The 12,565-nt window shown below is 49.3% G+C and overlaps 1 protein-coding gene across 15 annotated transcripts in view; it reads right to left on the bottom strand.

The window, feature by feature from the left end:
* LOC140911084 (myogenesis-regulating glycosidase-like) overlaps positions 1 to 11,019 on the bottom strand; it is a 40,264-nt gene extending 29,245 nt beyond the window's left edge. For 13 of the 15 annotated variants that reach the window (XM_073343372.1, XM_073343369.1, XM_073343363.1 and 10 more), the window contains exon 1: positions 10,819 to 11,019. The gene's annotated coding sequence lies outside the window, so the exon portion shown is untranslated. Of the gene's footprint in view, positions 1 to 608; positions 869 to 1,948; positions 3,474 to 10,818 lie in introns of those variants that run through there. The other 2 variants (XM_073343367.1, XM_073343368.1) reach the window with 2 other exon arrangements.
* Between the last annotated feature and the right edge of the window lie 1,546 nt (positions 11,020 to 12,565).

The raw sequence follows: 12,565 nt of genomic DNA, 5'->3' as shown, positions 1-12,565 counted from the left end.
ACTCTGAGCATATGGGCAAGATTCACCAGCCAGATACTACAGAAAATTCTTTCCTGGGTAACTCAGATCCCACCCCATCTAACATCCCATCACAGGCCATTATGCCTATTTACCATGAATATTTAAAGATCAATTAATTACCAAAATCATGTTATCCCATCATACCATCTCCTCCATAAACTTATCGAGTTTAATCTTAAAGCCAGATAGATCTTTTGCCCCCACTGCTTCCCTTGGAAGGCTATTCCAAAACTTCACTCCCCTGATGGTTAGAAACCTTCGTCTAATTTCAAGTCTAAACTTCCCAATGACCAGTTTATATCCATTTGTTCTTGTGTCCACATTGGTACTGAGCTTAAATAATTCCTCTCCCTCTCCGGTATTTATCCCTCTGATATATTTATAGAGAGCAATCCTATCTCCCCTCAACCAGTTCGGCCGTCTATCTGAAAGCCTAGAGTTAGCCTCCTATTCATGGGAATTCTGGCCCTTGCATCCAAGCAGCGGATGCTTCTAACGTTATTTTGGATTGCCACGAACAGCGACACAACTGCCATTTACCCCCTACCCGTCACCTACTAAAGAGTCTTAAACACTGCACGCCCTACCTCTCTGGGAAGATTTTAAAAGAACATGATCTTCCCAGAAGTAGTCTTGTTTCCTGATTCTAGACCAAGTATAGGGTTGCTCTGTATATGGAAGAAAACAAGAACAGACTTTTGCCAACACGTCAGATATTGTCTATTGGGACCCAGTTTATGGGCCATCACAGTTTGCTTTGATCCTGCCAGAAAGTTTAGTTTAGTCTCCAACAATAGCATAGCACCCATTTATTTGTGACTGGATCCAAACAAAACAAACACATAAAAAAAACCTACACAAAGCCTTCCTGACTGAGGTATTTCTGTCACAGATCAAAGATGTGCTTTATATTTGTCTGATCTTAGCCTTAGCCAACACTTTGTATCTATTGGTCACAGGTAAGACCTGGACTAGATTTCTTCTGCCTGAAGTGGGATCTACCTAGAGCTCGTTGGAAAATTTTAATCAGAATAGTTTTCTTTGGAAAAACGCCAACGTATTTTGCAAAATTGTATTTGATAAAATTTCATGTGAAACTTTTTTCAAATTTTTTTTTTTAAAAAGTGTCAGAACATCCCATTTTTCCCACAAAGATTTGAGTTTTGTTTCAAATGTACTTATACAATTTTTTAAAGAAGGGTTGAAATCAAAATGAAACATTTTGAATTTATTCAAACAAAAATATTTTGCTCAAACTGAAATCGAGTTTTGCGAAAAGTTTTGGCTTTTCATCCGTCCTTGGAACAAAAAAATAATTTAGAAATCTCAAGATTTTTTTCACAGGACAGAGAAAAATCTGATTTCTGATAGTTCTTTGATGAAGAGAATAACCACAGCAGCAATGCTAGCTTCACTGTAGTTTTGTAATTAGGTCATTTTAAAGAGAAATTTAAAACATGCAATTTATCTTTATCAGCAAGGTAGGATAGATCGGGTCTAAACTGCTCAGGAGATAGGGATCTCTTTTTTACATAACACACCAGTGAGGCAAGCAAGAATTCCATCCCAGGACTATGTCGCAATAGTTACACTTAAGCTACACAAAGCTTCAACAACAAATCGGCAAGTGAACTCCACCGAGTTTACGGCCAGCTCGTAAAAGCCCAGAGGTTTGAAACAGTAAAGGCTCATGCCCGTTAACTCAGGTGAAATGATCCCGGTGTGTAGGACCAGCCCCAAAACGTCTGCACCACTTAAGCGCTCAAAACGTAAGCTGTGCGAATTTCACCTTAAGTGATGAGATAACCTGCTGCAGTCGATGCATGAGAAGTGTCACCTAGGAGCTGAAGCACCGATCTGCAGGAACCAAAAGGACCCTAAGTTGGTAAGCTATTATTCCGATCTGCTCGACTGCACACGTGCTCACCTCTGCTAAGGTCACGAGGGTTAGCAGGGATGACTGGAGGACCTCAGCCGCAGGTGACCAGATGTCCCGATACTTAGTTGTTTGTCCCGTGTCCCGACTGATGTACGGTCGGGACGCCATTTGTCCCAATATTTTGCTTCGGCGGCCCTCCAGCTTTTTTTTTTTTTTTTTTGCTTGGGGCAGCAAAAAACCTAGAGCCGGCCCTGGTGGGGGGGTGAGCCTGTGGCTGCCCCCCCATGTGTCTTGATACTTTGTTCTTGTCATCTGGTCACCCTACCTCAGCCTCACAGCTAAAAGCCACAGCCACTTGAGGTAGTAGGAGTAGCTCGTTAACAGTGAAGAACTATCAAACTGGGGCCAGCCACTAGACGGAGATGTGATTGTTTGGACCAAGCCAGTGAATCACACTTGGACCTTCTGATTTCCCACAAGCACCGTCTGGTACAACTTCACAGACTGATCAGCATGGAGCCTTTCCAAGTTACCTGCAACAATCCTGATTATATTCGCATCAGGTTAGGCCCTGGTTTATCAGCTGGCCAAGACTCCTATCCAGCAGGAAAGTTGTGGGGGAAGAGAGGGTTCGGCGGTCCAGTACCCTCCAGAATCTCTCTCTTATGTGCAGTGGTATCTCCCTCCCAGGTCTGCAGCTGCCAAAGTCACCAGCCAAACAAATTAGCCCACTGGTGGCTTGGTGCCGTGGAAGCCAGCTTTCCGCAGTGCCCAGCTGCTGGAGCGGAGGAAGAGATCATGGCTCCTTCTGCCAATGGAGCACCTGTTGGCATCTCCCAGAAAGCCAGCGCAGGAGGCAGGCACTTCCTCCCCACAGTCAGTGCGGTTGCACCTATGTGCAGCCGCCAGGGAGTCAGCAATTTTCTGGGGAAAGCGGTTTTGATGTGGTTATGCTAGTTTCCAGGCAACAGCCAAATAGCGGCTGCTTCGTGTATTCTGCAGAAACACCTCCTTTCCAGATGGCACTTTCATGCCAGAGGCCAGCGATGAACTTGTCGTTAACCGGCCCCTGAGCCCACGGCCCCATACAGATTGCCCCAGCCTTTCTGGCATAGCTTCACCTTGCCTCCTGCATGCGTGCTGGGCTCCCTTGCACTGTGGTCCCTGGATCCAGCAGCTGCCCTAGCCACCTCCTCCTGCTGTTTTTGCCACAAGGGTCCTGGCAACATCTCACTCTCCCCATGAAACTGTAGCATGAGCCACACAGCTTAGTACCCGCCCTTTAAAAACCTCCCCATAAGTTGTCGAGCCTAGTGATGACCCTATCTCCACATTTCTGTGTCTGCATATTTTAAACCAGTTAAAAAATAAGCCCGGCTAAGATTCCACTTCACAGCTTAGAAAGGAATATTTCCATAAAGGAACACAGTACTTTGCCCGGGCACATTTGACACTTCCAGCGTCTCATCTTTCTGATCACTGATTAAGCGGATGTGCTCCACTGCTACGTACTGGCAGAATCCCAAGCAAGACTGTCATAAATATAAAGGGAAGGGTAAACCCCTTTGAAATCCCTCCTGGCCAGGGGAAAGCTCCTCTCACCTGTAAAGGGTTAAGAAGCTAAAGGTAACCTCGCTGGCACCTGACCAAAATGACCAATGAGGAGACAAGATACTTTCAAAAGCTGGGAGGAGGGAGAGAAACAAAGGGTCTGTGTCTGTCTGTAGTCCTGTCTGTAGTCGTCTTGGCCGGGGACAGAACAGGAATGGAGTCTTAGAACTTTTAGTAAGTAATCTAGCTAGGTATGTGTTAGATTATGATTTCTTTAAATGGCTGAGAAAAGAATTGTGCTGAATAGAATAACTATTTCTGTCTGTGTATCCTTTTTGTAACTTAAGGTTTTGCCTAGAGGGGTTCTCTATGTTTTTGAATCTAATTACCCTGTAAGATATCTACCATCCTGATTTTACAGGGGGGATTTCTTTATTTCTATTTACTTCTATTTTTTATTAAAAGTCTTCTTGTAAAACACTGAATGCTTTTTCATTGTTCTCAGATCCAAGGGTTTGGGTCTGTGGTCACCTATGCAAATTGGTGAGGCTTTTTATCCAACATTTCCCAGGAAAGGGGGGGTGCAAGTGTTGGGAGGATTGTTCATTGTTCTTAAGATCCAAGGGTCTGGGTCTGTAGTCACCTAGGCAAATTGGTGAGGCTTTTTACCAAACCTTGTCCAGGAAGTGGGGTGCAAGGTTTTGGGAAGTATTTTGGGGGGAAGGACACGTCCAAACAGCTCTTCCCCAGTAACCAGTATTAGTTTGGTGGTGGTAGCGGCCAGTCCAAGGATAACGGATGTAATATTTTGTACCTTGGGGAAGTTTTGACCTAAGCTGGTAAAGATAAGCTTAGGAGGTTTTTCATGCAGGTCCCCACATCTGTACCCTAGAGTTCAGAGTGGGGGAGGAACCGTGACAAAGACTATAGCAGATCCCAGTACCAGCAGAGAACATGTACTGGGAAGAGAGGAGAGACATCCTCCTTGCATCGGCCTATTGGGACATTAGCTTATTTTCAGGGTACGGCACCTTTAAGTTTCTTCAGACAGACAGCCTCCTGGAGACAAGCTGCCATTTTGCAAGGCAAAGCTGATCCAGCATGTTTGGGAAGGTCACACGCCTCCTGCACTCCCAGGAAGACTTGGTTTATTCTCTTTTCCTTTCCCATACATAATGAGAATCTAAATGACAGTGTGTGTTGCCAGCTCTTGCGGTATTGGGTGTTTTTGGTAAAGCCCCAGCTCCTGCAGTCATGTGGTTATGTGAGAATCTCAGCTTTCATTTCAAAAAACAAAACCACAAATCTAGCTCTCACGGGTTTGGAGAAAAACATGCTGGGGGAAAGTCCCCAAAGGCTCAAAAATCAGAAAGCAACTCAAGAGAAGTGTTTGTAAAACTCTTACCACTTTGCGGGCCCGACTCCCGATTTTTTGAGCTCTAGAGGTTGGCAATACAGAGCTTGTGGAAATGTTGGGTGTCTGGGAAATAAGAACTTGCCACGGTGCCGGCCAGTTACTAAACAGAGACAACGTACTCAGTGCTAAATAAAGACACGGAAGCCAGCAGCCATGTCCTGTAGAGGCCCATCCAAACGCCCTTTCCTTCCAGGTCTCTGCTGGCACTTGAATAAATCTGCACAAACAGACTACATATTGAAACTCTGCAGAGTTCTCTCACAGCATAAACCCCATATCCTAGGAATTAGTGTGAACTTTATAGTCTAATCTTGCACCTCTCTAAAGGCTATTCTATGATTTGATCAAGTTTGGAATGTCCTTTTACATTACAGTCATGCCCAGACACTTGATCAGTTATTTAAGGAGTCAACTCTGCAATGGCAGAACTTGAAGGGAAACTGTCAGGTATAAATGTATATATATAATACAGGACTTCCTTATTTGAGTTCCTAACAGCACTCAGAATTACTAAAACTGAGTTTTCAAGACCGATTATGCTTTTCTCCAATAAATGCCATAGGCAGTGTTGTTGCCAACTTCCAGCATTTTAACAGGAGTCTCATAGTTTTTCTTACACCCCTACGTCCCGCAGGGATGCTATTTGAGCATTTCAGTTTTCATGACAGCTAGTTCTAGCCCTTCTGATTGCAGCGCAAAACTTGAAAATAGGACTCCAAGAGGCTCAAGCCAGAAAGAAAAACAGCCCAAATTATGACAATTTTTTAAGTGTAATAATAACATTTAAGCAAATCTCATAGTTTTTGAATGCTTGCGGTTGGCAATACTGCCATTGACCAAGAATGAGCAAAGTACAAAAATTCGGTGTAAATGGTCACATTTACCTATTTTTAGGCCAGTTGCTCGTGAGTTTCCCTTAGCAGGGAACGGCAGATAACGCCGAGAGATGTTATTTTCCCCACTGCCTCCACATACACCCCCTTTTGTAAGACTCTCAACAGAAGCATTTCTATTGATGATCAGGTTTTATAAGGCCCTGACTGTGTCCCTTTAAGCCTCTGCCAAAGGGCAAAAAAACATTACCATATGATTGCAATTGCCTCTCGTTGCATCACAATCGCCTCTTTCGTTATTGCCAATTTGTCATCGAATCTGGCACCACATGTTCTCAAGAACGATCGTCCTAGATAAAACCCTTTGATGCTGATACCAGGGTTACACTAGAAGCTTGCCAGCGTAGTAATGGCGGATAGAAATGTTGCCAAAAAGCCACACCCCTATTCCAGCAAAAGTCCTAGTGGAGCTTGGAAAAAAAGACAGCTTATTTCATTCAGGGAACCAGTATAAACTACACCAGCAAAAGCACACGTTTGCCAGTATAAGCAGTGTCTCCACTGGGAAGGTTTGCTGGTATCAGTATATCCGTCTTCAGATTTTTACGGTTGCTGTTTCCTGTATACCTGGGTAGCTAGATTGGCAAGACTTTGCTAGGTGAGATGTGGCCTTAGGGCAAGTTAGAGCCAGGCACGTACTAGGTGGAGCAAGCAGCCCTTCCCTCGCCCCTTCTCCAGGGGCATCACATAGGCAGTAGCTACAGCTGAGCTGCAGGGTACGGTCCAGCCAACACTTCTGGAGGGGCGGCCCTGCCAAGGATGTACCTACGGCCCCACCACTGCAGAATAGTATGGGAGACATGCCAGGCAGGAGCTGGGAAAGTAGGATGAGGGCATGGTTTTTCTGGGAATGAAGCAGGACCTGCTTCCCAGTAGGCTCTCTAGTGCCTTCCCTAGGCATAACCCCTCCTGGCATAGCGTCTCCTGGCTTGCCCCAGCACAGTCCAGCTTTGGAGAAGGCAGAGTTTTGCCCTTCAGCTATTCCAAACTGGTTCCTCAACTTCCGATGTTCCCAGCCCCGCGGGCCTGGCGTTGCCAGTTCTAATAGGAGCCTGGCACAAAGGTTAGGGAAAGACCCCAAACTTCCAAGCCAGCCTTTCTCCAGTAGGCACAGCTGTCACCCAGTACAAGGGGATGGCCTGTTCTTGCCCTTGCAGCACTGTGCATTGGTGTAGAAGGAAACAGCATCACCGGCATTCTAACTGGTCATGGGAACATGGGAACTGGCGGGGGGGAGGGATAGCTCAGTGGTTTGAGCATTGGCCTACAAACCCAGGGTTGTGAGTTCAATCCTTTAGGGGGCCATTTAGGGATCTGAGGCAAAAATTGGGGATTGGTCCTGCTTTGAACAGAGGGTTGGACTAGATGACCTCCTGAGGTCCCTTCCAACCCTGATCTTCTCTGAACCTTATAGGCTCGGACACTGAGAACCTCTCTTAACTGAACTTCAGACGTGCTTGGGCTAAGGAGCTCGGTGACTTACCATGAAACCATGCGGCTAGAGTCCTGTCCAGGAAATGCCAGGGCCTGGTTTTCAGTTCAAATGTCTTCAGCAACAGCCACGTCAGCTTGAGCGGTTAAATGCCACATCGCCAGCTAGCCTGGGAGCAAGCCAACTGAGGGATTGGATAGGACACCACCAAAGTCAACACAGCAAAGAATGGGGCTGGCGACTCAATTGGGAGCATCCTTTCCTCAAGGCAAGTCCTGCCCCCAGTGCTCCAGTGTGGTGTTTGGGGTGCTGTGTTTCAGCGATTCTGACCCCACAGATCCTTAAAGATCCCATAACCTTTGCCACAAGAGTAAGGTGTAATGACTCTTGAGGGCTGGTCAAATTCAAGCTTGGGTAACGACAGTCTGGCTCCCTAAATCCTCCATGCAGTTTTCATTGGCCCTAGCATCCTCCTTCACTTTCCTGTCATCAGCTGCTTTTTCTTTTTTTTTATTGTTGCTCTGCACCATTGTGAAGATGCCACACTTCGCCTCAGAGGTGGCTGCATTTTGATGGTAGGTGAAGTTAGCCCTGTGTAAAATAGCAGTGACTTAGGGCAAAATGGGGCCCAGGGCCACCAAGACCTTCTGTCCCATCCCAGTCCCCAACAGTCTCTTTTCCCCAGCATTCCAGCTGGTCTTTGCCCTTGCCCATCCCCACTGAATTCCTGATCTTCTGAGGGAGGCAGCCCTACCTAACCCACCCACCCACCTGCAAAGCCCGGCAGTGCTCCCATCTCATCTCCCCAGACAGCCCACTTCTGACCATGGCGCCAAGATTCCCAAGGGGCTTGCTCCAAGGTCTCTCACTGGTGTCTCATTTGCACTGAAGTTCTTTGCTCTCCATCTGCCTGAGATTTTTCAGAAGGGCTCAGCTCCCAGAACAGGTACCAGAATGTAAGGAGAGCGGAACTCGCATTCCAGCACCTAATAATTAGCCTGGTTTTCCAGAGAGCTCAGTATGCTGCCTGCCGAGCAATTCTGAAATCCGAGCCCCCATGAATACTGGGGGGAGAGGGGGCGTGATGTGGTGCTGCATCTGGTTCAGGGTTCCTAAGCTGAGTCTTCCACATTTAATTCTGCTGTCTTGCTCGCTGCAGCGGAGTTTCCAAGAAGTTCAGGAACGTTGTAGCTTCCAAGAACGATAAATCACACCCAAAGAGCAAGGCAGGGCACTGGCTTAAGGCCTGATGGCCACAGCACCACCGCTTCCAGTCGAGACGCTGAGGACTCGTTAAAATCCTCACTGGGACACCAAAGAGTTCAGCAGGCAGGTCTGCAGCTTGCTCATATAAAGGCGTTGGGATGGATATTCGGAATACAGTCCCCTTATTCCCGCCCATCTAGAGACCTGGGTTGGCACCTACCTGCCTCCTGGCTTGTGAGCAGAGATGGCACAAAAGGCAGCCTTAAAACTGAAGAGTAAATTGGAACGGGGGGGGGGAGGGGGAAAAAAGAGGAAAGATTCTTGTGTCTCATAAAGAGCACCAGCTTCCATGGCTCCAGAGAGCACTTACACCTGCAGACAAGGTGATTAGCTACAAGCCAGCTACTCTTAGGCCAAACATTCACTGTTGCATAATCACATTGCCAGCTAATGTTGTCATTGCACAACATGTGTATACAGCGCTGCCAGCCCCCGCTGCTCTGCCTAAACAGACGGGGGCACATTCCCTGACCCCAGGAGTTCATGGTCCAAAGAAGATTAGCTATCAGTCATAGCTGCATGGAAAATTAGCACAGCTCCATTTAACAACTCAGAAGGATTATACACCAAGGTTGCAGACTCAATTCCCACCCCCCCAAATTCACACATACATGCTATTTCATAAAGGACCTCACAACTACACAGGTGTCTTTAATGCTCCCATCTCTATGACAGGTTTCAGAGTAACAGCCGTGTCAGTCTGTATTCGCAAAAAGAAAAGGAGGACTTGTGGCACCTTAGAGACCAACCAATTTATTTGAGCGTGAGCTTTCGTGAGCTACAGCTCACTTCATCGGATGCATTCAGTGGAAAATACAGTGAGGAGATTTATATACGCACAGAACATGAACATGAAAAAATCGGTGTTATCGTACACCCATTTTTTCATGTTCTGTGTGTATATAAATCTCCTCACTGTATTTTCCACTGAATGCATCCGATGAAGTGAGCTGTAGCTCACGAAAGCTCACGCTCAAATAAATTGGTTGGTCTCTAAGGTGCCACAAGTCCTCCTTTCCCATCTCTATGGTAGCCAAGCACAACTCACTGGCATTAGCATTTTCAATGGTCCATTAAGGGTTCCCTAATATTGCAAAGCTAGTAACAAACAAGTTCATGCTAACTCTCCCAACTCCAGATTAAGTATATTGCAGGGCAGCGAACTGGGTTTCTGCTCTCTTTCCACCCTTCCGCTGATGTGTGTTTTATAGCTCACTTATTTGGTAATTATAGTCCTAAAATGACAGCTGGTTAGTAACACGCCAGGTGCAGGGTACATCTGGAAGAGGCAGCTTGGCTTGAGGGATTAGAGGTTTCCCTGTAGTGCATCCATCCCACCCATCAAAAGTTATTACAGTAATTAAACTCTCAAGGCACCAGGCCAGACAAAGAGCCCTGAGCCCGAAAGCCGTTAGTTCTAGAGTCCTGTATAAAAGACACCTGACTTGAGTGCTTTCGCCCCCATTCATAATTTCGCCCCATTCCTTTATGAATCCCATTGTCCCCACACATCAGGGTCTTTTAACTCAGCCTGGTAAATTTGAGCTGCAAACTCCAGTCCAGCCCCAGAGCTTACATTTATTTCAGGGCTCAACTCTACCAAGCACCGTTTTCCATATGATTTTTTGTTGTTGTTCACTGTTTAAAACACCCTATTGTGAAGGAGTCCGTCTCCCTGAACTCCCCAGGCACAGAATCCAAAACCCGCCCGTGAAGAATTTCAGGGCATTCTCTATTAACCAAAGAGCCAACAGCTTCTGCCGGTGCCTGGGGGTCGAGCCAGAAAACTGAAAGGAGCTGCCGGTTAGCCAGCAGGGCGCTGACAACGCACAGGGCGTGCAGGGGGAAACTCCCCGCCCGATTCCCCCCAGTTCAGTGGCAGGATTTGGTCTTGTTTGCAACGATTTCTGGAGGGGAGGCGGCTGCAGGCAGAGGTCTCCAACGCCACGGACGCACGCCGTTAGACAGGGCGCCTTGCTATGAGCCAGCAATAACAAGCCCCAGAGAAGTGTCACAAGGAAGGGGGCGGGGGGGGGGGTACACACTGGAAAATGCAGATCCCGCAGAGGGGAGATGGCGCAGATCCCTGGCTGATTAGTCCTTGATCTCCCGCAGCCTGGCTCTCTGCAACGCGGCTTGTCCCAGCCAGGGATGGGGCTCGCCGCCTGGCAAAGCCGTGGCCGGGCAGGTGGCCCCCTCGCCAGCCGCACGGGGGAGGGGGGACCCCTTCCCTATGTGGCCGGGGTTTCCCCCTCTCCCCCAGCCCCATTTGGCCAAGGGAGAGGGACCCAGGAGAGGCGAGGATCCCACAGCCCCCCTCCCCGCCCAGGACCCTCCACCCCCACGCCCAGAAACGCACCTTGGCTCAGCACCGTCCCCAGCGCGCCCCGGTGTCACTGGGGCAGGAAGCGCCGCCTGGCATTTGGGGCTGCGCTGCTTGGTTCCTCATTGGCTCTTCAGGTGTGTGTGTGCGGGGGGGGGGGGGGGAGGGGGGAGGCACTGTGGGGCCAGCGGGATGCTGGGAGATGTAGTTTGCAGGCCCGGATTGGAGGGGCCGGGCGGGGGGCGCCGGGGCGGGCGGTGCGTCTCGGGGGCGCTTGGTCCTGCGCCCCGGGGAGCGGCCGCGCTGCAGCGGGAGCTCGGGGAGGCGCATCACGGTCCCCTGCAGCCACGTCCCAGAGCCTGAGAGTCCGGGAGGGGGCAGGAGCCTGGCACGTCCCAGAGCCTAACGCTGGCAGAGCCCCCCCCCCCCCCCCCGCCGCCCCTCTCCCCTTGGCAGGCTGGCCACGGCCCACTGGGGAGCGACGGGGCGGGAGTGAAGCTGCCCCAAGCTCAGTCTTATAAGGCAGGCTGGGGGTCCCAGCCTGCTCACAGCAAGGCAAGTGAAATAATCCGGGGTAAACTGAGTATAGCACTGGGGAGGCAGTGGGGGGTAAACTGGGCCCTTGTGTGGGAGGGCATCAGAGCTTGCTCAGCTGTGTGTCGCAAGCCCTCTACTGCTCACCGCGAAGGGAGGTTCTCCTTTAGCTCACGCAGGAGTAGGGTGACCAGAGAGCAACTGTGAAAAAACAGGACAGGGGGTGGGGGTAATAGGCGCCTAGATAAGAAAAAGTCCCCCCAAAACGGGACTGTCCCTATAAAAACGGGACAACTGGTCACCCTATGCAGAAGGTGCTTTGGAAACAGAAGGCCCCCGCCGTTGCTGGGGGTGGGGTGGGGGGCTACACGGTCTGGAGTTCTAGTAGATGGTTGTGAGTTTTTTATGGGGGCAAACGGGGGTCGGGTTGAGAAAGTGGAAGAGCCACGGGATGAGGTCACTGCAGAGGAGAGTGTGGGAAGTGAATTTGCAGGCGGGGCCAGATGACTCCTGTTGTGAGCCCTGGACATTTTATGGCCATGATATGAGGCCCCTCTGTCCAGCCCACTGGAGGGTGGCATGGAGCCCCCCTTTCCTCCCAGAGAGCTGCAGCAGTGCCATGGGGTCCCTCTCTCCCCTCCAGGAATGGCAGCAAGAACCCTCCCAGCGCTTATTCCAGCAGCCTGGGTGTCTCTGCTTGATGAGGGAGGGCTGCTGTACTTTTCTCCTCAGAATCGCCTGTTCGGGTGAGCTTGGCAGGGTCCCCAGAGCCGTGTTTGTTGGAGATATCAGCCCATAGAGATGAAGGGGTCAATTCACCCCTCTGAGGGGGATGGTGTCTGACTCCCTGCAAACTTCAGCAGCCTTCACTGTGTCTGTTACACTCCCCATCTCAGAGCCATTGTCCCAGGCTCTCTACAGACCCAAGCATCAGTAACAGCCAGGTCACATTTTTGAGTTTTTCCTCCCACTAGGGTGACCAGACAGCAAGTGTGAAAAATCGGGACGGGGGTGGGGGGGGTCATAGGAGCCTATATAAGAAAAAGCCCCAAATATCGGGACTGTCCTTCTAAAATTGGGACACCTGGTCACCCTACCTCCCACTCACTAGGGGGAGAAACTATTCCCCCCCACCCCACTGCAGGAAACCTGAGATTCTGAAGTAATCCCAGGACTCCAGGACCTGGCGCCCTAGGCCTGAGACTGTAGCTCAGTGTTGTCCTGTGTTGAAATTAAGGCACATTTAAGC

Source organism: Lepidochelys kempii, chromosome 5 (assembly GCF_965140265.1).
Source record: "Lepidochelys kempii isolate rLepKem1 chromosome 5, rLepKem1.hap2, whole genome shotgun sequence".
Taxonomy (NCBI): domain Eukaryota; kingdom Metazoa; phylum Chordata; order Testudines; family Cheloniidae; genus Lepidochelys; species Lepidochelys kempii.
This window is presented reverse-complemented; position numbering and strand designations above follow the sequence as displayed.